This window comes from Rattus rattus, chromosome 8, assembly GCF_011064425.1.
Source record: "Rattus rattus isolate New Zealand chromosome 8, Rrattus_CSIRO_v1, whole genome shotgun sequence".
NCBI lineage: Eukaryota > Metazoa > Chordata > Mammalia > Rodentia > Muridae > Rattus > Rattus rattus.
The window spans coordinates 26,753,372-26,780,722 of record NC_046161.1 but is presented as its reverse complement, the minus strand read 5'-3'; the positions used below and the strand labels follow the sequence as shown (position 1 = coordinate 26,780,722).

The 27,351-nt window shown below is 40.7% G+C and overlaps 1 protein-coding gene across 4 annotated transcripts in view; it reads right to left on the bottom strand.

Annotated features, from left to right (window-relative positions):
* The window catches only part of Zbtb44 (zinc finger and BTB domain containing 44), a 43,236-nt gene extending 22,678 nt beyond the window's left edge, over window positions 1-20,558 (bottom strand). For all 4 annotated transcript variants that reach the window (XM_032909632.1, XM_032909635.1, XM_032909633.1 and 1 more), the window contains exon 1: window positions 20,046-20,558. The gene's annotated coding sequence lies outside the window, so the exon portion shown is untranslated. The remainder of the gene's footprint in view (window positions 1-20,045) is intronic.
* Between the last annotated feature and the right edge of the window lie 6,793 nt (window positions 20,559-27,351).

Below are 27,351 nucleotides of genomic sequence, written 5' to 3'. Positions count from 1 at the left end.
AAACATAGTTTGGGTAGATGCCCTGGTACTGTATCAGCCTTCCAAATAAGTACAAGGCTACTATTTTTGCAAGGAGGGGGTGGAAAACGTTTCCAACCTGGTGATACCTCCATTTTCCACAACCAAAGAGCTAGAAATTAGAAAAGGAGTTTTGCCAATAATCAGTAAGTTTTGAATTCCAAACTCCATTCAACTTTTTTCTTCTTTCCTAAAAGGAAAAAAATAGTGATTGCCCTCAACCACATGATCCCAATCAAAGTAATCACTCTTGATGGCCCAACTTAAAAAGCAGAGAGGCATGTTTTCTCTTTATCTTGGGCCTATTATACTTGGAAGAGCTCTAAAGGACTGAGTCTGATTTTAAAGCCAGCCAAGATGGGGAACTATACCACTATTTTCCCAACAGTACTTAACAGAAAGGGTGGAGTGATTAGAAGTACAGGATGGAACCTATACTGGACTGGCATCTTGATTACATCAGGTAGTGATAGGAACTTTAACCTTTGTACTTTAGTTTCTGTAGCAGTACAACAGGGATAATAGAACACACACACACACACACACACACACACACACACCAAGTACACGTTTCAGATAGTAACTAGCAACAGAGAAATTCAGTAGTTGGAATAGTAGTAGTCTCTCCCAATTCTAAAAGGTCCATAAACTACAGTAAGCTCCTTGGGATCCTCATGTCTCTGTGTCCTCAGCTCTGAGATCACAGGTACATAACACCATGACTGACATTTTATGTGGGTGTTGGTAAGTGGAACTCAGATCCTCATGCTTGCTTAACAAGCACTTTGCCACTGAATTATCTCTTTTTCTGTTTCTATCTTGATTAAGAATACGGTGTAAGGGATTGGTCTGACGCTGTTTGTAATCAAATACTAAATTCTGTACTATAAGATCTGGTTTCCTCAAGACAAGCATGTACACCAGCTTTTGTTATGTGAACCTTGCTCCCTTGATCAATAAAGGCTAAAGCCAGTGATTGGGCAATAGATAGAGGTAGGCAGGTTTTCAGTTACCTGGCCAAAAGTCTCAGGTAGAAAGGAGAGGATGGAGAAAGGACAGGGAGGAGGACTTAACATCTATCTCGACTCCTAACACGCCTTCCATATCCTCTATTCACAAGCAGCAATCTAGAAAAGAACCTTTTCCCCCCCAAAGATTTATTTTATGTAGGTGAGCACATTGTAGCTGTCTTCAGACACACCAGAAGAGGGCACCAGATCCCATTACAGATGGTTGTGAGCCACCATGTGGGTGCTGGGATTTGAACTCAGGACCTCTGGAAGAGCAGTTAGTGCTATTAATTGCTGAGCCATCTCTCCTCCAGCCCTAGAAGAGGACTTTTAACTGAGGCTGCCCTAACCCTAAGCTAGGCTGCAGTTACCTGCACAGGATACCAAGATCAAGCTTTAGAAACACTGCAAAGGAACAGAATGGATTAAAAACAAGCAAGCAAGCAAGCAAGCAAGCAAGCAAGCAAGCAAGCAAGCAAGCAAGCAAGCAAGCAAGGCTGCCCATCTACCACCAGCCACTGAGAGCTCGGCTATTCATTTCCTCAGTCACTCCTGAGTATGGCTAAAAGAATTAGGAGGAACCAAGAGTGGAAGAAGTTAATGAAGAATGATTCTGACTTTTCTAATAAGGAAGACATATCCTTCCTTCCAGTCAACAAAGGAAACCTCTTATCAGACTACATAATTCTTCTGTGTAGAGTGTACACCTCTTCACAATCTCCACATTCCCCCATCCACTTCTCAAACCATGAATTAAATTATAAACCTTCAGCGAGAACTGCTCTACTGGAAGGCCTGTCAGTCCTCAAGAACATCTCAGTCAACCTCCTCCTTACTCATTCAGTTGAGTGGACACTCATCTGCATAGATTTGGTAAATCGACAAACTCATATCTCAATACAAACAATATAACTGTTTATTCAACCTTACTGACACCTTTTGGTGCTGTCTAGAAGCATTTCCCTCTGAAACAAAAAATACTTCAGAAATCAACCATGTAGTCCTACAAGAGATAATCCACAGATCTGCCTGCTACTCAAAACTTCTCTCCAAAGTTATAATGGTTTGCAGTCTCTATTTCCAAAAATAATTCAACAGGTCTCATAAGGCTTTGGGTATTACCTTTATATTGTGTATAAACCCCAATCTTCAGGAAAAATCGAAAAGTTCCAATCTATCTTAAAACACCTTATCAAACCATCTCTGCAGGTTCAACAAGAGGGGTCCCAACTCAATGCCTTACTTCTCTCTTCTCTTCTCTTCTCTTCTCTTCTCTTCTCTTCTCTTCTCTTCTCTCCCCCCTCCCCTATCTCTTTCTTTTCTAAGATTTAGAGACATTCTCAAGGCATGATGGTTAGTGCTGTCAACGTGACAGAATAGAGAACACTTAGGCAATGAGACTTTGGGTATGGTCATGAGGAATTATTTTGGTTGCATAAAGGTGTTAAGCCTGGCTCACTGCGGATGACAGCATTCCTTAGTTGTTGGGACTGTACAAATAAATGAACAAAGGAAACTGGGCAACAGCACCCATTTTTTTTTTTTTGTACTCTGATTCCTGATTATAGATGGTATGTTACTAGCTGCTTCAAGCTCCTGCCACCTAACCTTCTCTGTTATGGCAGGCTTGAACTGTAAGCCAGAATAAACCTTTGGTTCCTTAAGTTGCTTTTGTAATACTAATTTGTCATAGCAACAGCAAAGAAAACAAAGATAATGAGAACTTTTGTGCTTAAGTCCTTTCAAGTTATTCTACCACAGGCTTTTTCTCAACACTCATGTCTTAGTTGGGGTTTTACTACTGTGAACAGACACCATGACCAAGGCAACGCTTCTAAGGACAATATTTAATTGGGGCTGGCTTACAGGTTCAGAGGGTCAATCCGTTATCCTCAAGGTGGAAACATGACAGAGTCCAGGCAGGCATGGCGCAAGAGGAGCTGAGAGTTCTACATCTTCATCTGATGGCTGCTAGGTGACTTCCAGGCAGCTAGGATGAGGGTCTTAGGCCCATGCCCACAGTGACACACCTACTCCAACAAGGCCACACCTCCTAATAGTCACTCCCTAGGCCAAACATATACAAATCCCAACTGGCATCCCTACCTAACTGTCCCTTGAGAAACCACCTGCCTGATCTTTGTAGCTTGATTCTTAGAAGCCTGATCAGAGTTCTAAGCTGCTCAACATCTTCTGGCTCCTTCCTTTCACCCAAGATCTTAGAATCAAACCTGGAGCTTGTATCCTCATAAAGGACACAAGGACAACCAGCCTTTCCAACAAGGTAAGGGTCTCACTGCAGCTAGGCTTTCAGGATTTGTCTCAGAACTCTTAACACAAGCTTAACCTTTCACACTATACCAACAAATCTACAGATGACCTGCTCCTCTTTGAAAAGGTAAAACGCCCATATGTCTGAAAGAACAGGGAAGGTCTTAAGAGACTTTCTACAGGAGCATTACTCAGTACTTGAGTTGTCTGCCCATGGATCAGACTATTTGGAATGCTCTAACTCTAGCCAGGAACAAACACCTTCAGGGGCATTTCTAAGATTAAGTATACTTCCAAGAAATTTAACCTTGTATTTAAAAACTGCTGAGTGGGTTGGAGTGATTTCTCAGCTGTTACAAGCACTGGGTGTACTTCCAGAAAACCTGGGTTTGGTCCCCAGGACCCACATGACAGCTCACGTTTTCAGTAACTTCAGTACCCAAGGATCAGATGTCCTCTTCTAGGCTCCTACATGCATTTAGTGCACACACATATAAGTAGGTAATATGCCCACACACATGAAATAACAAAATAATAAAAAATAAAAACTATAACTATAATTTTTAAATTTTAAACAATCCCTTTTTGTTTTTCTTGTTTTTCTCCTGGGTCAGTGTATGAGAGCTCTATCTCCAGCTATGTGGTAGTCATTTCTTTTACTTAGACTGTGACTATCTTTACCATCTGTCCTGAACTTCTTTTATTCACTGTAGGAATTGCCTACCATTTGTTATCACAAGTTACTCCACTCTGTACTACAAAACTAGCCAAAATCGCTCTGTTCCAGATTGTTGGATTTATGTCCTCACACCCCTGTCTGTAAGACACATCCTGAACTGGAGAAATGGCTTGGCAATCAAGAGCACTTGTTGTTATTAGAGAGGACCCAGGTTCAGAACGCACACTGTAGCTTACAACCATCTGTAATTCTAGTTCCAAGGGATCCAATACCTTCTGGCTATCTTGGGTACCAGGCAGGCATGTGGTATATACACATAGATACGTGTAAGCAAAACACTTATGCACATAAAATAAACATCTTTTTTTAAAAAGTGTAAAATAAAAAAGGCGTCTCACTGTAACAACCGACTGGGTAACTATCAACACTATCCTTTACATTCAAACAACGGTCATTGATATTATCATTGTTATTCATGTAAAAGATCAAATTCTCAATGACAAATCCCTACCAATATTCAGATCAATAATCTGAACTAAGATGAATTCAAGCACAGAACTTATGGGTAAGATGGTAGATTGGAAGTCCCGACAATAAGACACAATGAAAGAAAGTCAAGATAAAACACAGTAATCTTTATTCCTATAAGAGACAGTACCCGTAATTAACTTAGCTGCCCTGGTTGTGGAAGCTGGGACTGAAGTGAATTACTGTCTAGGCTGGTTCTTAAAGCCACCATGAGCTCCTACTCGTGCCTGGCTCCATCATCCAGAGAGCACCAAGGAGGAAACAGACTTGATGCAGTACAGCTGTGCCAGAAATGTCCTTGAAAGCATAACTCGTCTAAATTCCCTGGTGCAGTACACACCCCAAATCTGGTTTTATGAGTTTGAACTGGAATTGCAAGCTGAACACCTCCATGACTCAAAACTCATCCCCCAACGAAGAACACGGATACAAAAAAATGTAATCTATTATTACACTTACCCCTTGGTTTAGTATTCTTACATTTGTCTTTTTAAAAGGTATTTTAAACTTCACTCTTGCATATCTCATAACAGTCTTGCTTTAGTTTAGAATTGCTTGGATAGGTTTTAAGACTGTTCTATCCAGTCCCTGGTTGGGCACCTCTATTCCTATGCACAAGTCGTATACTTTTTTATTCCTAACCTACCTTTCTTTATACTCCTGAACCAAAAACTCCCATAATTTTAACAATCTGTAAAATCTGAAGATCAGAACAGGATCTTAAGCTTCCTCTCCAAGCTTCTCTCCCACTTTGCTTTTTTCAAAGTTGATCTAATACTTATCCCTATCTATCCCCACATTCCCCCTTCTTTCTCCCTCTATAACTGAGTAACTAAAGTCCTATCATACATCACACTATCCTTATCTTTGTTCCTTTAGCCTCCAACTGTTTAAAAAAAAAAGGGGGGGGTTGGTGGGGAGACTACTGTTGTTTTCTGGCTGGATTGGCAACTGTATAAAGGGAATAGTTGTTAAGAGTTGTGGTTGTCCCCTGAAGTTAAAATTCTACCTTGGGGGAAGATATACAGGAAGTACCGAGAACTCTGGGCCCTTGGTCTGAGATTATAACTTCTGAACTATATATATCTTAAATCTTCTACAATCTAGCCCCATTTGAACATTACAAACATTTCAACTGAAGGAATACAGCTAATAAAAATTTCAGTCAATGAAATAATCCCAACACAGTAATATGAAAAACAAGAAAAACTACAAAAACAAAATTTCTCCCAAAATTATTAATCCCATCGAGAATTATTGGCACCCATCGAGAGTGAATTAGATGAAATCCCAGGTAACAATATAATTAAATTATAGACCTGAGAGAGCAGTGAGCATAGAATACTCTGATTATTACCTTTGTACTAAAATTAACTCTACCAAATATCTGAAACCCACTACTTTAAAATTCAGCCTCACTAAAAATTTCAGGCCATAGTCACAGTGAAGGCCTGATCCTCACCCTGCCCCTCTCATGCACTAATATAACATGAATGGCATCTAGTCCACTTCCCAACAGAGATCTTGTTTCTCTCTGAAACTTCATGAGCTGGATATCTACACTTATATTTCTCTTAGCATTCTAGTTTCTTAAACTCCAACCAGATTGGCCCATTATCTTCTGCATCTAGCGATTTTCTAGTCCCAAATTCCAAACTCTATCACATTCCTGCTGGAAATCAGTTCCAAAAACTTAATTACATGGTCAGTTTTATCACATCAACACTGTGATAAACTAGTACTTCTTGGCACCATCTGTACTAGTAATTTTTTTCTTGCTGTACAAAATGCCTAGTAAGAAGCAACTAAAGAGAGGATGTTAATTTTGGCTTACACTTTGAGAAGAAGGTATATTCAAAATGCTTAGAAGTAAATGAAAATCAAAATCAATACCTTTAGGATCCCATGAATGCTGTTCTACAGAAGGAAATCCATAACTATAAGTGACTACATTAAAACAAATAACAACAAACCATAAAACCCAGATGTCTACTGAAATGGTTCATGGGTAAAGACATGGATGGGCCTGTAAGTAAAGCACTTGTTGCCAAGTCTGATAACTGAGTTTTGTCTCCAAAATCCACATAAAGGAGGAAGAGGAGAAACAAATCTACATACTGTCCTTGGGCCTCTACACACCAACACAGCAACTGTGTGCCCCTCCTTGCCTCAGGACAAAATATTTTTAAAAAACAGAGTGATTTCAAAGAAATAATTTAGTGTTCCAAGGGCCTTAAACACACACATACACACACACACACACACACACACACACACACACACACACACACACACACACACACAAATAAAAAGAAACTCAAGATCCTAACTGATGAAACTGAAATGAGGGAGAAAATATAAATCAATTAAACAAAGAAATGGTTCTTTATCTTAGCACTTGGGAGGCAGAGGCAGCCAGAACTGTGTGAGTTCTAGGCCAGTCTGGTTTACACAGTGATTTCTAAGACAGCCAGAGCTATGAATAGAGACCCTATCCCAAGGATGATGATGATGATGATGATGATGATGATGATGATAAAAATAAACAAATGAATAAATAATGTTCCAAAAAGATTAACAAGATCAAAAACTCAAAGCCAAGCTAATCACCAAAAGAAAGAGAAGACTAATTACAATCAAGAGGTGAAAAAGGAAACATTACAACAGATTCCATTTACATTTTAAAAATAATCATCAAAACTTAAAATTCCAAACATTTGGAAAATCTAGAAGAAATGGATGGCTCATGCAACCAAGATGAGTCAGACAAATTTGATCAATAGATTAGTAAAAAGCAGTATGATTGAAGAAGTAATTAAAAAAAGTAAAATCTCCCTTGGGACTGGAGAGATAGCTTATCGTTCAAGAGCACTTGAATATAGACCATAAAGATAGGTCTACATTACAGTGGCATTAAATACACTTACACTGGGAGACAGTAATCACTATCCAAAAGTCCAAAAACTTTCATTATTTCAAATTGGAACTCAGTACCCATTAAGCAACAATTTGGTCCTCTCTTCTCCTAGAAGACATTCTTCTAGTTTCTGCCTCAGAGTTTATAATTCAAAGTTTTAAGTAGTCATTTGCATAACACTCTCATAATTGTTCCATACTACAGCTCATCAAACTTTCCCTGCTCTCTAAGATTGAGTAATTTACAGTGTTGTGTGAATATACCACATTTGTTTTGCCCATTAATGAGCTCTGCTCAATATCATCCTGAGTGAGGTAACCCAAACACAGAAAAACACACGTTATGCACTCATTGATAAGTGGATATTTGCCCAAATGCTCAAATTACCCTAAATGCACAGAACACATGAAACTCAAGAAGGATCACCAAAATTCGGATGCTTCACTCCTTCTTTAAAAGGGGAACAAGAAAACCCTTGGAAGGGGATAGGGAGGCAAAGTTTAGAAGAGGCAGAAGGAACACCCATTCAGAGCCTGCCCCACATGTGGCCCATACATGTACAGCCACCAAACTAGATAAGATGGATGAAGCAAAGAAGTGCAGGCTGACAGGAACCAGATGTAGATCTCTCCTGAGAGACACGCCCAGAATACAGCAAATACATAAGCGAATGCTAGCAGAAAACCACTGAACTGAGAACAGAACCCCCGTTGAAGGAATCAGAGAAAGGACTGAAAGAGCTTGAAGGGGCTCAAGATCCCATATGAACAACAATGCCAACCAACCAGAGCTTCCAGGGACTAAGCCACTACCCAAAGACTATACATGGACTGACCCTGGGCTCCAACTGCATACATAGCAATGAATAGCTTAGTAAGGGCACCAGTGGAAGGGGAATCCCTTGGTCCTGCCAAGACTGAATCCCCAGTGAACAGGATTGTTGAAGGGAGGGTGGTAATGGGGGAAAGATGGGGAGGGGAACACCCATAGAGAAGGGGAGGGGGAGGGGTTAGGGGGATGTTGGCCTGGAAACTGGGAAAGGGAATAACAATTGTAATGTAAATAAGAAATACCCAATTTAATAAAGATGGAGAAAAAAAAAATAAGGAACCAATGTTACCTAGCAGGGTTAAAGCATTTACTCTTTGTCGCTAATATCTTACTGTGAGTAATTAAAGTACATCTTCCTTCAGTGAAGCTTTAAGAAAAAAAAAAAAAGAGCTCTGCTCAAATTCAGACTTTAGGAAAGGTGTTTTGAAGAACCATGTATTCCTATAGCCTTCTAATATACTTGACTGAAGTCCACCCAAAGATCAAATTCTAACATTTCACTAAATTTTCAGAACAGTGGTTACTTTAAATTCCTTTCTTTTCCAAGTTACCAGTCTCACTTGTATTTTTATTCTTTTAGCCATGACACAGGTGACAAGTATGGGATATATTTCCACAGGCAAAGCTGCTTTTTAAAAAATTATGCTGATAGTGTAACAAATATTATTCTGGCAATGAGTTTTAAGTGTATAGTTCAATGATTTAAGTATGTTCACACTGTTACATAAGCAGTACTCAAAACAGGGTTTCTCTGTATAGCCCTGGCTATCCTGGAACTCATTTTGCAGACCAGGCTGGCTTCAAACTCAATGATCTTTCTGTCTCTGCCATACTCAGCCTAAGTGGGACCATTTTTATCTATTTTTAAAACTTTCAGGGAACAAAAGTTAAGTAACAACACAGACCCATGGTTATATCCAAAGAATTTTACAAGATAGTACATTTAACCCACTTAAATCAAATTCTCATTTTCTCATTTTTCCCCTGTCTCTCAGTCTCTTTCTGTATGCTGAAATTAAAGGCATATGTTACCACATCTGGCACAATTTTTCCTGAAAAACCATGTATTATATCTGTGTGCGTGTTTTATGTGGGAAGGCATGCTTACATAGGTTAGGAGAACTCTGTGAAGTCAGTTTCTCTTGCTACATTTACATGGTTCTAGAGATGTTACTCAAGTTGTCAGGCTTGAGTAGTAAATGTTGAGTCTCAACAGCACAAAATTGTCATTTTTATATAGTTAATATACATTCAACCTCACTTTAAAATATCATGGATGCTTATACTAATATGGATGAATAATTATATGCTTCCTCTTTAAAAAATTATTAATGCTGGGGAGTGGAGACATGGCTTGGAAGTTAAAAGCAATTGTTGCTCTTACAGAGGACCTGGGTTTGATTCCCAGCACCCATATGGTAGCTCACAACCATGTTTAACTGTAGTTCAGAAGATCCAACATCCTTTTCTGGCCTCTATGAGCATCAGGCATATACTTGGTGCACAAGCATACATCCAGGCAAAACACCCATATACATAAAGCAATAAAACTAACAATGTTTTTATTCAGGTTAGGCATGGTGGCATATGCCTTTAATTCCAGTACTCAGGAGTCAGAGCTGATCTATAAAGAAGAGCTGGCATGTGGCTCAGTGGGTACACACAGTGTTTTTACTAACATGACCCTAAGTTGAATCCCCTGCTCTAAATAATAATAATAATAATAATAATAATAATAATAATAATAATACTATATATTAGTAATGGTTCTTTAAAAAAATTAAACTAGGAAACCCAATTCTTAAAGCTCTGATTTACCCACAACTAATTAACAGATGGCAATCATAAAAGTTTGGGTAAGATCTGCTCATTTGTGGATAGTGACTAAACTGATCAAGAACAGGACTTCAAATAGCTGCGTTGGAAATCACTAATCTATAGATAGCAACAACTACAAAGAGATGGAATTTGAATCTTAGACATAAGCTTAGCTAAATTAGTAATTTAGCAGAACTGGGAGTGGAACTCAAGATTACTTGGTTTCTAGAGTCTACAGCTTTATACACAACTCAAGTTAAAACTAGAACCTAAGGGCTGGGAAGTTGACTCAGTGGGTAGGGTCCTTACCTGAGTTCAGATCTCTAGTAGCCATGATGGGTATTGGGAGTATGGGGGACAGAGACAGGAGGATTGTTGGAGCTTGGTGCCACCTGCCTACCTGTCACTTTCCTCAAAAAACTCAAAGTTCAGAAAAACCCCATCTAAAGGGAATAATGCAGAGAACAGAGGCTACACCCTGGTGACTTCCTCTGACCTAGACATGTACATGCACATGCGCGGCTGAGGCTGGAGAGATGGCTCAGTGATGACCTGAGGTCAGACTTCCAGGACCTATGCATACAGTAGAGCAACTTGTATCAAGCTGTCCTCAGACCTCCACAGGCACACCTATAGCACTCATGTGCATGGAACACACATACACACAAAGCAAAGAAAGAAATAAAAAGCAAAATAAACATCACAAGGACAGTAACAGCAATTTGTATTTGATGCTAGAGCTTTTTTCACTATATGTACACAAGCTATCAGCTCTAATCTTTAGATGCTTTTCTAGGCTTCCACTCCTCCCTCCTCATACTTCAACATGAATTCTACTTCAGTAAAATCAACTCTGGGTCCTCATTCCTTAAATCCAACATATAGATTTCTAGTTCTCAACTTCTGGCATCCTTTTTGGAAGTTGTACTTGAATACTCTCACTAGGTTAAATTCTATTCTTTTGCCCTCTCTACCCCACATTAGTGCAATGCCTTCTATCTCTGTGTCCCTTTGCATTTATAATGCGTCTTAGCCACCATTCTACTGCTATGAAGAAACACCATGACCAAGACAACTTAGCTAACATCTGATCTGAAAGTTGCAGAGGACAGGGTAGGGGTAGGGGTTGGGGTTGGGGATAGGGACTGGGGACTGGGCCTGGCATGGACTTTTGTAACCTCAAAGTCTACCTACAGTGACATACCTCCTCCAACAAGGTCACATCTCCTAACCCTTCCCACACAGTTCTACTAACTACAACCAGGTATTCAAATACCATTCTCTTTCAAACCACCACAAATTATTCACATCTTAAAAACCTTATGACAGGGGTTGGGGATTTAGCTCAGTGGTAGAGCACTTGCCTAGCAAGCACAAGGCCCTGGGTTCGGTCCCCAGCTCCAAAAAAAAAGAGAAGAAAAGAAAAAGAAAAAGAAAAAAAAAAACACCTTATGACATCGTTGTGAAATAAATCAATCTCAGAACTTTGTCTTTTAATTAAATTCCACCCTATTTTTATTACTAGGTTATTGCTTTTTCTCCACAGAACTCCTGAGACAGTTGTATCTAGAGTATGGATGCAACATAATACTAATGTAGTTTACTAGCTCTGCCTTCTCCACAGATAATTATGATCATAATTCATTCCTTTAAAACCATTTTTTAAGTGCTTTAGTGGATTCATTAAGACCATGAGGCACTCCTATTTGAAGTATACAATTTAAGACTGGTATATCAGATATCAGCAGAGGTTTTCATTTAAAAAAAAAAAGGAAGAGAAATTATCTTATTTTCTGAAACAAGGGCTCACTATTTAGCCCTTGGCTGGCCTAGAACTCATTATGTAGACCAGGCTAGCCTCAAACTCAGAGATCTGACTGCTTCTGCTTCCCAAGAGATAAAGGCACATGCCATCATGTGTGGCTCAAAACTGGCACTGTTTTTCATTTCCTTCTTTTCATTACCTTCAAGTAAACAGATCAAGGATAGTTTAGTAATGAGGATAGAAATAACAGAAGGAAAACCTACGAAAAGTTATAATGAATAACCAGGGTACTGTGACATTCTAGAAGCCAAGAAGATTATATATTTCAAAGAGTGATTAATAAAATCAAATGCTAATAGAGCAAAGGTATAAAGCAAAGTCTTTTTGGTTTTGTTAATGCAGCCAGTAGACAGTCACTAAAGAAAAGAACTAATAAAAGCATAAAAAGCACTAGAGTTAGAAACAAAATTACAATGGGCAAAGATAATAGCCACAAAGATGGGTGGGTTGGTAAAGTGCAAGGGTGAGGACCCGAGTCTGAATCCCAGAACCCAGATAAAAGCAAGGTTGGTGGCATGCATCTGTAATCCCAGCAGTAGGGTGTGTGGTGCAAACAGGTGACTACTTGAAGCTCTTTGGCCAGATGGCCTAGATAAACTGGTGAGCTCTAGATCCAGTGAGAGAATCTGTCTCAAAAGCTAGGACAAAGGAATGGCTCAGCAGTTAAAGAGTTCTTGCACTTGCAGAAAATCCAGGTCCAATTCACAGGATTCACCTGGCAGTTCACAACTGTCCAGGACATCTAATATCTACTTCTGATTTCCACAGGTACCATGCACACACATGGTAAGACTAAGATATCCTTGCAAGAAAAACAGAGACACATAAGTACCTGTAATCCCAACACTAGGGAGGCTGAAATAGGAGTGCTGCATACGTCAGTCAGCATGATCTAGAGTGAGACTGTCTCCAACCAACCCACCCACCCACCCAGACTAGAAGGATGACAAGGCGCCACTGACAACTCAATCGAAATCAGAGATCAAAACTGGTAGAAGAATGACCTAAAACTGGGGATTTAGCTCAGTGGTAGATTGCCTACCTGGTTTCCCCAGCTCCGGAAAAAAAAAGAACAAAAAAAAAAAAAAAAAAAAGAATGACCTAAGGCTTTCTGAGTTACATTTAAGCTACACTTCATAAACTTAAATGATTCTTTTACTGAAAACAGTTGTTACTGTTTTGTTATTAGTTATTGTTACTAATAATAAGTTCCTAGCAATGTTTAAAGTATTTTTTTCACATTATAGGATTTCATTTCACATGAGATAGACATTATTTGAATCTTAATTTTACCAGTGAAGAAAATGAAGTGTCTGGGAGCACCTGTTGCTCTTTCAGAGGGCCCAAGTTCAGTTCTTAGCACTTATATAGCTCACACTGCCTATACTTCCAGTTCTAAGGGACTCGACACCCACTTCTGGCCTCTTGGGCACCAGGATTTACTCCAGAATAAGTAAATCTTCTGGCCAAGAGCATCTAAGGCACTGTTAAGTGAAGAAGCTAATGTAGCATTCAAGCAAGAATATAATTCAAACAATGTTTCTTTGTATTTTTATCCATCCATCCATCCATCCATCCATCCATCCATCCATCCATCCATCCATCCATCCATCCATCCACTCCATATCCTGGTCACAGACTTCCAACCTCCTCTCCTCCCAGTCCCATCCTCACATGTCCCTTCCCCAAGTACCCCTCCCCCCTAGGACATCATGTTAGAGCAGAACAATTATCCTCCTCCACTGAGGCCTGACTAGCTGTCAGTCCAGCTAGTGGAAAGGGATCAAGGGCAGGCAATAGAGATGGTCCTTGGTCCAATTGTGAGGAGACCTACATGAAGACTAAGTGCATACCTGCTTCAAATACGTAGGGGCCTAGGTCCAGACCCTATACACTATGGTTGGTGGTTCAGATTCTGTAAGTTCCCCCATGGGCTCAGGTTAGTTGACTTTGTAGGTCTTCTGTGGTGCTCTTGACTCCTCCAGCTTGCTTAACTCTATCCCCAACTCTTCCACAAGACCCACTCCCCACCTCCTGCCCCACCTGCAGCCCACTCTGCCTATGGCCCTGGGACTCTACATCTGTTTCCATCAGCTGCTGGAAGAGGCCTCTCTTTATATTTTTAAAGGCAAACATATAACTTGCAACACCTGCAATCTCAACACTGGGAAAACCAATATAGGACTGCCAGAAGTTTGTGGCTACATAATGAGTTCCAAAAGAGTCTATATATACACTACACAATGAAACCCAATCTCAACAAACCAGCATTAATACCAACAATCTACCCATGACTGAGACTAAAGATTTTCAGCTCATGATGTAAAATGAAGTATTTTCAATATAAAGAACAACAAACAACTTCTCCAAGACTTTCAGTTTAATCTAGATAAAGTTTAATCAATCCTTATTTAGTGGGAGAACTATTTGTTTCATAATGAACGTGGAGGCATTTAAAACAAAAACATCTAATAAAACTTACACGAATTGTGTTCTATATGATGTCAGGAAACCACATGGAGAAATTATTTTTGTTATACAAATTAGTTATAAGGGTATTTAAATTATTTTTAGGAACTTAATTAAGCGTCTCTTAAATAATGAGGAAAATTCCCTTTACAAGTCTAGGAAGAGGCTAGAGAGATGGGTTGGTGGTTAAGAGCCCTCTTACCCCCGCTGCTTGCATTTAACGCCTACCACTTATGGTAGATGGCTCACAACTACTTGTAACTGTATTCACATGCTCAGATTCCCCTTCCCCCAAGATAATTTTTTTAAAAGCTTAAAAAGAAAATCCTAGAAGGATGAACTAGAAGTTTCAGAGGATTATTGTACACAAAGACAATCTACTTTATTGGTTTTTAATCAGTTGTCAATACTTCTAATTCTTTGAGAACTTCATATATTTGATCATATTCACCCTAACTCCTCTCATATCCACCCTCACCTCCCTACCCACCCAACTTTTAGCTTTCTTTTTCTCCTCCTTTTCCATGAGTCCAATTTATGTTGCCCAATTTACTCTTAGGAGTGAGCCTTGCTCTGTAGTGCAGTCAATCTACCAAGAGTCTTAACATTAAAGAAAACCACCCAACAGCTGTCAAATATTCCCACTCCTCAGGTAGTGGTGGGATTGTGCAGATCTTGGTCATGCTGTCACAACCACTGAGCTTACCAGAACAACTGTCCTGTTGTGTACTATTTCCTTCAAGTCAGCCACCATCTTTGGCTGGCTCTTACCATTTTTCTGCACCCTCTTTGTAGAAGATCCCAAACTTTGAGAGAGAAAAACATATTCCTCTCATTTAGGGTTGGGTTGTTCTTCTTATCTCTTAGTCTCTGTACACTGACAGCATGAGGGTCTCTATTAATTACCATAATACTAGTGGTTGTTTTGAAGGACTCAAACTTTACCGCAGTTTTGAGACAGGACCTCATGAAGCAACGCAGGGTGACCAAAACTGCCTTAGGTCTAGAATGACCTTAATCCTCTTGCTTCCAACTCTAGAGTGCTGGCATTACAGGTTCATGCCTGTCACTATCTCAATTACACAGTGCAATGATCTCACATGCTGGGAGAGTACTCTTGTCCACTGAGCTAAAGCCCAGCAATACTTGTTTTTAATTAAGAATAGCTATTTATTCATCCCCCCTAACATACTACTGTGAAAAATGTCAAATATAGAGAAAAACTGTAAAACCCTTACAGCTGTTTATCTAAATAGCCATCCCTGCCTAGTTACATTCTGTCATCCACACTCTGCAATATACTTTTTCCTTCATAAACCTATCCATTCATCAATCCATCTTGATTTCTGATACGTTTAAAGTCTTACCCCACAGGTAAATCCCGATACAGGGTCAGGCCTCCCACAGTTCTTAGGAGGGGTTGAAATGTAAAGATTTATAACAGTCATGACGAGCACCTGTGACTTCGGGCATACAATTTTAGTGTTCCTATAGTATAATGTGAGTAGTGTGACTGAAAATAAGCTCCCTGTCATGGCTTGTTACACTCAGTTGTGAGATACAGAAAGTAGGTAAGCACTAGCTTTGAAAATACATTTCAATTTAAAACCCAAGTATGCCACTCACTAGCTGTGACATCTAAGATATACCAATTAATTCTCTGGCGATAGGGATCTAAATCCAAGTTTGCATGCTTGGCTTTACCATGAAGCCAATACCCATCCCATAGAACAGGATTTTTTTTTCAGTTTTTCTTTCATAAATTGTTACTTAAATTATAACACCTACAAAAGCAAGCTTCAAAGGTACTTCTCTGCAAATTTTCAAAGATTAGTCAAAGGAATCTGGATGTAAATGTAATACTTAAAAGTACTACTATATGGCTTCATCCTACCCTACTGTAACCCTCTGGCACTTGGGCCAAGCCAAGATTTTTTTATTTTTTTTGGATAGTACTGGGGTCCTCAACTTAGGCCCTTGAGTGAAATTTCTTGAGTAAAGCTTTTTTTAATATTTATTTATTATATATGAGTACACTGTAGCTGTCTTCAGACACACCAGAAGAGGACATCAGATTCCATTACAGATGGTTGTGAGCCACCATGTGGTTGCTGGGAATTGAACTCAGGACCTCTGAAGAGCAGTCAGTGCTTTTAATCGCTGAGCCATCTCCCCAGCCCCATTTCATCTTCGATTTTTGTGAAAAAAAAAAAAAGAAGATCTTGCTAACAAGAGTGTGTTTATTTACATTTTACTCTATTTAAACCATATTTTAAAATTGCAATACCCATACTTCTGATTTTTATTAAAGGTGGAGATTTATTTAAGGAATTCTTAAGATTTAAAAATTTTATGTGTATAGGTGTTTTGCTTACAAAGGTGTCTATGTGCCACATATGGGCCTGGTGCCCTCAGAGACCAGAAGAGGGTGTTTGAATCCTGGAACTTAAGTTACAGTTGGTTGGTGAACTCCCATATTCGGTACTGACTCCTCTGCATGGACGATATGCATGGTGGCTCACAACCATCTGTAATAGGATCTGATGCCCTCTTCTGGTGTGCATGAGGACAGCTACACTGTACTCAAAATAAACAAATCTTTAAAAAAAAAAGTCTGTCCTGCTAATTTCAATTGGATGTATCACACTATGAACTCAAGATTAACAACAAATGCAAAATGGCTGGGTGTGGTGGCCTACACCTTTAATCCCAGCACTGGAGAGGCAGAAGTAGGAGGATTTCGTGAATTTCAAGGCAGTCAGGAGGACTACAGCGAGACCCTAAGTAAATCCATTCTGAGTTCTAGCCTCCAAGAAACAGTAATACTCTGGTAGAAATGATGACGGCAAACTTTCAGATCTTCGTTTGTATATAGAATTTTTCACTGAAATAACCAAGATTCCCTGGATAAAAAGCCCTTTCCAAATGGCACAACAAAAACAGCCTAGAATACCCTGCATCAGAAAGTACTCTGAGACAGTGGACAACCTAAGTGTCAAAAGACAGTTTGAAAGGATTCCCATCTCCAAACTGGGGACAATGTGGCCTTCAAAAAGGAACCTGATTGGTAATAAAATGAATAAATTAAAACTCCCTGGTAGCACTAACACCCAAAATCTCATGTTCATAATGGCTATCATTAATTCCCCTAAAATGAAAAAAAAAAATCTATTTGTTCATTAGAATAACGATCTCCCCATTTCTTTAAAAATCAATAGTTCAACCGATCAAGCATTTAATCTGAATTTTTAGGAAGAACTTTAGAAGTCCTAATAAAGATACATCATCATCATGATCATCCCCAATAAAGTAAAATCTTTTTCAGGGAGCTTCAATAAAGTAACTGATTAAGAGCTAAAAACCACTAAGCAAAGTATAGTCATAGTTATTTGCTTCTCAGCAGAGTTACTACTACCTTAAGGCCACATATAATCAAACTCTCAAACCACACCTTCGAAAACGACCTTATAGTCACCACTTTAACCAAGCAATCATTTAACATTATCAATTGTGTGGTGTCATGAACTATAACCTCCTAATAGATACAATATGAGGTATCCATTTAAATATCCTTCCTAAATAAGATTTCTCTTAGCTAATTAAATCTTTGTTTCAGAGATGTCCGATCTTTTGACAAGATTATTATCATTTACAAAGTTTTCAAAGAAATCGTGCGCTCTATGAAATTACGAGCACACACACACACACACACACACACACACACACACACACAATTATTTTCAGTTTACAACTGTGTTGGGCTGTATTCATAGATTTCCTTGCCTAGAACCAAATTTTTACTTAACCAGAACATAACCAGAGCAGTAAATGAATTGACACTCGGAGGACAATGCAAAGTTCAAATGTAACTATATTCTACAGAACAATTGGTTTGGTCAGCTAAGTGCCCAGAAAATAGAGAAGTGGTCTGGGTACCACCCTTTTTAACAAAGGGAATGACTACTGTACACCAAATGCAACACAAGAATCTTGATTGACTACAGCTGTGGAGACACTTTGGGACTACTGAGTAAATTTGAATACACAAATTTTAATGGACATTGTTAATCTGACTTGGTATTTTTAGGAAATATTTAGGAATCAAACATGGAGCCTGGTGGCAGTGGCCACAGCACACGCCTTTTATTCCTAGTGCTAGGGGAGCAGAGACAGGTGGGATCTCTGAGTTCAAGGCCAGCCTGTCTACAAAGTGAGTTCTAGGACAGCCCCAGAGAAACCCTGTTTCGGGGAGGAAGAAAAGAAAATCAAACATGGTGGAAAAAAAAATCTAATTCCATCCAGCACTTAGGAGGAAGAGGCAGTCTCAACAGCAGCAACAGTAGCAAGGACAACAAAAAGCTGGCAACAATATGGAGAAAAAGGTTGATCACTAATCTGATTCATATATGTCCACTGTATTTTCCCTGACAACTGTGAAAATGAAAACCATAAAAGAAATTATATTACTACTGAGAAGTACAGCAGAAAAAGATACCTTACCCAGGAACTGTCTCCGGGTTCAATTGTCAAGCTACTACTTGGGTAACTAGGGCAAGTTACAATTAATATTACTAAGTTTCTGACAATTCTATAAAATTCAAAAGTAATTATATCATCAGGTTCTGAGACTAAGACTACAGATCTAACAAACCAAAGCACTGTTGCACACATTAAGTAAACCTGGTTTTTGTAATTAATAAATACAAATCACCATAAATACAAACATATTAAGAAAACACTCCTTTTTACATTCCACCGGGAGAACTACAAAGACGTAAATGAGTATTATAAATCAATTGGAAATCAAAGTAAATAGAGTGGAACACCCCCCAAAATCAGAATGTAGTATTTTTTTAAATCAAGAATTACCAAAAAGGCAAATGATGAAATATCAGATCTTTATCCAGCCTCTGGTACATACCTATTTATAGTGTATAGTTATATTTTGGTATTAACTTATCTCTGAGAAAAATGCTAATAAGCGGAAGTTGAGAATTTTTCCGAAAAAAACAAGCTCAACAGATTAGTATGCTTATATGCTTAAAAAAGTAGTTTTGGTCTTAATTTCTGTAAGTCCCGTGAAAGTACAAGGACATCGCGGTTTACAATAGGTTCTGGTCAAGGTTTACAAAAAACCAAACAGATGCAATTTCCTTTAATCAGCTGTAACTTAGTATCATTTCACTTGCAGGTAACCCCTGGCTTTTTTGTTAGACCGAGAGTAAAAAAGACCAGATAATAGAGTGATCCTCAGGTAGGTGGGAGGGGGAAGAAGTATTTGCATTCTCTTCCTCATTTCTTTTTAAGAAAAGTGCAGTTCCAATAGGGGGAGTGGGGCAGCCTGGGAGAGGAAGGAATAAACAGCTCTAGGGCTCTCGGGTAGACCAGGTGAGCGGGTAATAAACAACCCGCCAGCATAGCATTTGTTGTTGGGCGGATTTTCTTGCAGCTATGCTCCCCTGGAAGATCTGGGTGACTGCTTCAGGTCCACCGCTGGGACCAAGGCCAGCCCCCCTCCAAGGATTAATCGCCAATGAGGGGGACCCTGTGGGTACCTCTAGGCACGAATTAGGGTGACAAACCAGGTTTCCTTTCCCTCCCGCGTCCAGGTGGGTGACAAGTGGTGTCAGTCCCCGGACTGGCCTGCCGTCTCCCCACTGACCCTCCCCTCCCCGTTACCTGCGGGCGGCGGTGCCGGGGCCCGGAGGCCTGCAACTGCTCCTCCTCTTCCCCGCCAGGCTGGGGCGGCGAGGTGGCGGTGGCGGTAGCGGCGGCAACCCGGGGGGAGGGGGCGGAGCGCGCGGCTGGCTCCTCTCCTCCCCCGGGAGGCTCAGGGGACCCTATCTCGGGCCGCCGCGCCTAGGCCAGTGTGCAGCCTGGGACTGGGCGCGCATGGCGGCGCCGCTCACCCGCGTGCACGCGAGGTGCGAGAGTGCGAGGCGCGAGGAGGAGAGCGCCCGGCGCCCGTGGGCCTGAGGGGAGGAGCGAGGGGCCCAGCCCGCTGCGCGCGGGCGGCGGTTGGGGGCGGTTTGCCGAGGGCGGGCGATGGCTCGCGCTGGCCCGGCGGGGCGGGGTGGGGAAGGGGAAAGGGACTGAGGGGAGAGGAGGAGGCTGGGAGGGAGCCGCCGCAGCGCGCGTGCGAGCCGGCGCCGCCGTAGCCGCTCGTTTCACTCCAGCCTGTTTGGGGGCACTTTGTTTGTGTCCCACAATGCTCCGCGCGGACGGCCGGGCTAGGGAAGGGGAGAGGCGGGGCCGGCTGAAGGCGGTGCGCGCCTATTGCGCAAGCGTAGTGCAAGCTGTCCTTAGCCTGTGGTGCAAGCCAGACACTGAAGCACAGCGGGCCTTGACCCAGTCTGTGCACTTGTCTGTGTGCTTCATACGCATAGGCGCCATGAGGCCGGTCCAGTTTGTCCTCCTGTAGCTGTGGTCTGATCCTGCACCGAAGGAGCAAGCGTTAGGACGATTTACTTTTCTTGGAGCTGAAAACCGAAAGAAACTCTTTCTCTGGAGGTGTAGCAGCGCAGCACTCCAGTCTTTCTCTGTCGGGAAAGGGATTTGGGTGGTGTGGCCATTTTTTACACATGGAAACTGAGGCCTAATAGGGCGTGGCCACGAGGGCCTCTGAGAACCTGGCGAGCTCCCCAAATTTCTCCTCGATGGACAGCGATCCCTCGCAAGGGTTACTACAGAGCATCTTGGCACGTCTAACGAGCATCCTCACAGTACTTTGAGGTTGCCCTAGCATTTTTCTGATTACCAAGGTAGGAAGTGCAGTTCTGAGATGACCAAAAAAAAAAAAAAAAAAAAAAAAAAAGCTCCCATGTCTTTTTCTTTTACTCAGCACAAACTGGCTTCTAAAATCTAAAGCAACTGTGAACTATTCCTTACCTAACCATGAGCCCTATTCTATCTAGTACAGTCTCTTCGCTGCCCTTGCGGAAGGGAATGTGTGGATCACCCAAAATTGATTGTTACTGTCTAGAGGGTTACTGTCTTGAGTTTCGGTCGCTGCAAAATCAACCTTTAGGGTAGTTAAACACCCTAAGCCGTGGGTTCCTCAGACCTCAGGGAATCAGACCTGGTGATTGTGAGTGTAGGTGGGTGGGATTGCGCCCCAGAATAGTGGAGGAGGGCAGGATGCCAGTCAAGACTGCTGGAACTTGGTGGCTGGACATTTGCATACAGATGCAGTGTACCTACACCTCCAGCTTTTAAACCGAAAGACTTCTTTGTGTAAGGTAGGAGTTGTCCTCCCAGCTACAATAGACACTTGGCCACCTCTGACTTAAACCACCCCTCTACCAAGCACCAGAGCACCCTAAGCAATACAATCTTTCAAAATAAAGGCAATATTATTTTTATCATGTTTTTATTATTCTGTTTCAGCGATGAGCATAATCAGAAAAGAAATTGGATCTGGCTTTACACTGAGATTTGAAGAATCTTTCTAACTAGGGAGGTGTCTGAGCTAAAGGCCCTTGGTGGAGTATGTACTGAAATCATACGTCATGGAAGCAACTGGAGAAGAATTTAGTGGGTGTAAAGAATAAAGTAGACAAATGAAATCCATTTAATAGGATAGTCAGTAAAAGAGCATTCAATTGGACATTTCTAATTGTGACTCAAGGGACAGAGGTGTTGGCTAATGTTCATAGGACAGACAGAACTCAGGAGTACACACACACACACACAGAAAGACACACGCAAAGAGACAGACAGAGATCATGCCTTCATTCTCTTGTCTCCTCTCCCCTTTTCTCTATTTCTCATTTTGCCTCTAAAAAGGTTTTCCTCCCATCCCATTCCCACCCTAGGTCTGAAGAATTTATTAAGCACCAGATGGCTGTTGGTGTCTTAAAGGCAAAGTTCTAGATGCTTGGAGAGGGTGTGAGAGAAAATGCAAAGCCCAGCTATTGTTGGAACCCTCTTCTGTATTTTGGTTTTGGGCAGGATCAGTTTCTGTGGCCTCTTAGCCTCCCACCTTTTTTCTTCCTGTGCTAGCAGAGACTTGCCCTTGGGTTGCTAGAATAGGTAGACCTTTCTTTGACATCAGGTTGAATAATTCTACTGGGAGGATTTTGTGAAATCGGAATCCTGTACACAGGTGAAACAAACAAACTAGACAGTATGAGGAACTCTTAATTATTAACCCAGTGTAGATGATTCTGAAGAATTCAAATTCCAGAAGGGATTATTTTATCCAAGAGCTGTTTGGGAAACTCACTTCTGGCAAAAATGGTACTTTCTCATGGTAGACCCTTAACTGCTGAATGGAAACTTAGTTATTTAGACCAAAACGTATTTCAGAGAAAGAATGCTTAATACTTGTCAGAAAGGTTTCTAGCCTGACTGGAATTATTCGAACAATAGCCCATTACAATTCAGCCTTACTTCTTCCTTAGCTCCTTCCAACTATATGAACAAAAACCAGTCTCTTTTTCCTTACCCATGAAACATGCCAGTGTCTGATGTTCCACTTAGTTGGGTTAGGTCAATTTTGCCACTTTCCTACCCTACTGCATACCAACCCAACCAGACAATTCCTGTTAAAAATGCTCATCCCCCCTGCCACCATCGTAAAACATAACATGGTACCCAGTAGCAGTAATTCTTACGGGGTTCCCCCTTCTCTTCACTGTTCAAGTGGAAGGCAGATTTGTAATGCTTAGCAACCAAGTCATTCAGCAGCCCACAATTTCTATTGTTCTCAGGTAACATCCCAAGCTCTTACTGTGGCTTTCGTAACACCACCGTCTGGGTCCTTCCTTGTCTCTTTCAAGAAACATGGCAGTCGCAGAGTTACTTCTTCACCTCTAAAATATGGTAGTCTTCCTTGAATAACATCATTTCCTCTGAATAGAAATATTCCATTCTTCGCATATTCTTCTACATCCTCGGATCTCTTCTTTTACATATTTGATAGTTTTATGATTTTATATTTTGACAGTTCTATTATATTATACTTTGAATAATGTAAAATATATTTGAGACATAACTATATTGCATATAATATGTGTAAATTGTATATGCTATTTGGGCTCATTGAGAAGCTGGCTCTGGAAATGGGGTTGCCTTCCCATCCCCTGTTTAAGAGGCAAGCATGTTTTTCTCATAGTATCCTCCAAGGCCCTTTGTCTGTAGACAGCCCAGCACACATACTTCTGTAACACCAGGAGAAGAAAACAGCATAACAACCCGAGTAAAAACACCATGACTTTGAAAACAGCTCTAAGGTAAACCATTTCTAACAGAGGTTACTATTGTCTACCCCGTGACATTAAAATGCCTGGAGTGGCAATAGGAAACTGAAGTTCAGCTGACTGCTTCAGCTTGTCCAGTCAGTTTCAGCCAGATGGTGTTAAAAGTCCATTTTGATGATGTTACCTTTCTGCTGCTGCTATCTGTTCTTTTACTGGGAAGCTTCACCTGAAGGGACACTTTTACTCTCTTAGTCAGAAACTCTAGCTGGCTGACGGGATGGGGCTTTCCCACTCAGTTTCTGCTGGGTGTTTTGAGTGCCCAGTTGGATGACGTTTTGGTTTCTCTCTGCTGCTTGCCTTTCTCTTTATTCTTGCTTTTGTGTGCTATGTACTTACTAAACTCGCTCATTCCAAACGGAAAGTCCGTCTATCGTTTGTCATCTTCAGGCCATACTGGATAATAATACACTCTCTACATACTGTATATATAAAATATATAACTTATGTGTATCAGTGTTTTTAGAATACAACTTACATACCACACAATCTGCTATTCAGAGATTTAAGGTGTATTATTGAGAGATTCTTAATATTTCAGAGTTGTACAACTATCTCCACAATCAATTTTTAAGCTTTCTCATTACCAAAAAGGAAATTCAGACGTATTAGCTATTATTCTCTCTACCTTAGCGCTACAGTCCTGAGCCACCATTGACCTAGCTGCTTTCTGTTTATCCACACTCACATATATTATTTTTCTAGTTTTTTTGAGTTGACTGTGCTTGGTTGGTACATGTTTAAGGTCTCTAATTTTATTTGTCTCTTTTGGGCGTAAGCGACTGGGTTGTGACCGTGTTGTGTTTTCTGCCACAATGTGAGTTTTGACCTTTGTTGCACGTAGCAGGTATCCTTCCCTCCTGTACGTTTGTGTGAATCAGTAGTGCCATCGAGATGTTTTATCAGGCTCAATTTCGATTTAGGGCAAGATTATGTCATAGGTGGCTGTGCACGTTTCCATTAGGCAATACACAAGTGTGTGCTTGTCCATTTCTTTTTGTAATGTTAGCAGTCACTGATGAGCAATGCTCCTATCAACTCATTCATTAGGAGTTTTAAGTGGTGATATAATCCTCTTCATCTTATTTTATTAGTTACAAAGGAATTTGCTCCTCTTTTGTCTGTTGATTATCTAATAGTCTCAGTAGGAAAGGAGGACCAGGGTTTGATTCTTCCCCCCTCAGATCTGACCACTTCTTTCTTGAACTACTATGACACCAATTCAAAGTCCTTGGTCTGAACCCTTAAGAGCTACCTAAGTCATCAGGGCCTACTACTCTTTTCCAGATTCCTTTACACCATATAGCCCATCCATTACTGGCCCGTTTTCATCTCCGTCATCAAAAATCTTTCCCATCTCAGGGCATTTGTACATGAACCTTCTGGAGTGGAAACTTAATGGTTCTTTGGATAGTCGGTTGTGTTGAATGGTGTTTTGCTAAGGCAAACAATTGAAGGACACAGGTGAAAGGATGCTCTGCTAAAGCAAGCACGTGAAAGGACACGTGATGAAGGACGAAGGATTCTTTGCTGACACACATGTATTGGTCTGCCTTAAGTTTCATACTTGAACTTCATTTGTTGGGACTCCATAGAGAGAAACACAGCAAAAAAACAAAACAAAACAAAACAAAACAAAACAAAACAAAACAAAAAAACTTCTGGTGGTGTGCTGCAGTTCCTTGCTGCTTCAGCAGGCTCAGGCTGATTGGCAGAGCAATGTCAGCTGAGACAGACGCCTGCTGAGGCAAGACCCATGGAGGACATGTGATGTTTGGAGGGAGTATTAAAAGGACTCAACAGATAGTGATGGAGGATGGGCTAGGCTTGCTCATAGAGCTAGTTGTGCAGTGCTTGTTGGTCTCAAGTCTTCGCTGATCTTCCACTTTGCTGAGAGAGACACAGCTGAGAACTTTTTCTGACATTTCTGCTGGTCTTTCCTGCTACTGACTCCAGCCAAGGCTGAGGCCTGGCTGTCTCTGCTAGGACATGCCCCCACTGTTAATTCATGTTTGCTGTCCTGACTCAAGCTGCTACTGTGGATCTGTGAACTGAACTGCCAATTTCCAGACAGCACAGATGGGAGTTACTCCAAAGAACCATTTCTAAATGTCCACTTCCCCTATATCCTTTCTTTTTCACTACCTCTGGTAGGTGATGGGGTAAAAGGGAGGTTAAAATGTTTAATAACCATCATTAAAATTAGGATTTGAAAAATTAAACTTATGACTTTCTCCATTGCTAAATCTTTCTCTGATTTCCCCCTTCCTTATCTCATTATATGTATCAATAGGTGTATGCCTGTTGTGTATATATGTTACTCACAGGTATGTGGATAGGTGCATATGCAAGGTGCTTTTCTATGCTCTACTATTCATTGTAAATACAAGAAATAGATATTATAGTTATCTGTCTGACAAATAAGGAAACTGAAGATAGGGTAAGACATTTTGTTGCGGTATAATTAAGGAGCTCTAGCTGTTTCTCTGTTACTACTTTCACACACTGTCCCCTTGGTGGTTGTTACCACGCCTGAGACTCACATCACATTCCGAGGGCCATGCTAACGTGGCCCCATGCCACACTAGCCACAAGCCTTCTATAGCCCAGCATGGCTTCCTGTCACAGACTCTGTTCACACTCCCAACACCCAGTGAAATCATTATTGAGAAAACTGGAACCCAACAACCAGATTTATGTGTTAAATGCTCAATGTACAATACTTCCACACAATTAACTTGCAACCAATTGATAAGGATATAAACCACCCACTTAGATAAGATATACTTTGCTCTTCTAGATACATAAAATCCTGTACACATCCATCCCTTAAGAATATTCATAACAGGGTTGGGAATTTAGCTCAGCGGTAGAGTGCTTGCCTAATGAGCGCAAGGCCCTGGGTTCGGTCCCCAGCTCCGGAAAAAAAAAATATTCATAACAGCCTGTATCTATGTAAGGATGCATGGCAAGGATCATTCATATCTGCTTCCATGTTGCTTCTCCCGCTGCTCTCCCCTTGCTCCAGTCTCCTCTCCTCTTTAAAACTTTTCTCCTACCCATCCTTCCTTCTCATCCAACGACAGGCCTCGTTCTATCCTGTACCTGCCTTCGCCTGCATAATGACATCAACCTACAATATGTTACCAAGATCCTGTGATATTAAGTATCAAAATAGGATTTAAATATAAGTAATTTGTCTTCAGAACCCAAGAAGTCAGATATAATTTCTAATGTACTGTAATCCACAGGAACACTCCACACAAATGCATACGTGTGGACAAGTTCATACTTGAAGGTTTCCTGGCTTAGTCCATTTGACATTTATCTCTCAATTAATCAACTGGAATCAAGGCAGCTAAGGTACCATCCAATTGTATAGCTTCCATTCCAAACATGAAAGTGCAAAGTGCAGCTTCCAGAGGGAGACTCATACTAACCAGATAATTCCATAAGAGCCCAGCACACATACTTCTTTCCTCCCTCCTGTCCTCTTCCTCCTCCTTTATTTATTTATTTTTTTTTAAAGTGGGGCATTACTTTGCTGCCCAGGCCAGTATTAAATCCTGAGCTAAAGTGAAAATTTTTTTTTAATGTCCATAAGCTGTAACTGAAGATATATGCTACCTTACCTTACCTGTCTATATGCATATTTTTGTCCACGTTTCTCATTTCAGAAATGCTCTTGTCTAACATAGTATAGTTTCTCCATATAAAGCAGAAACCCT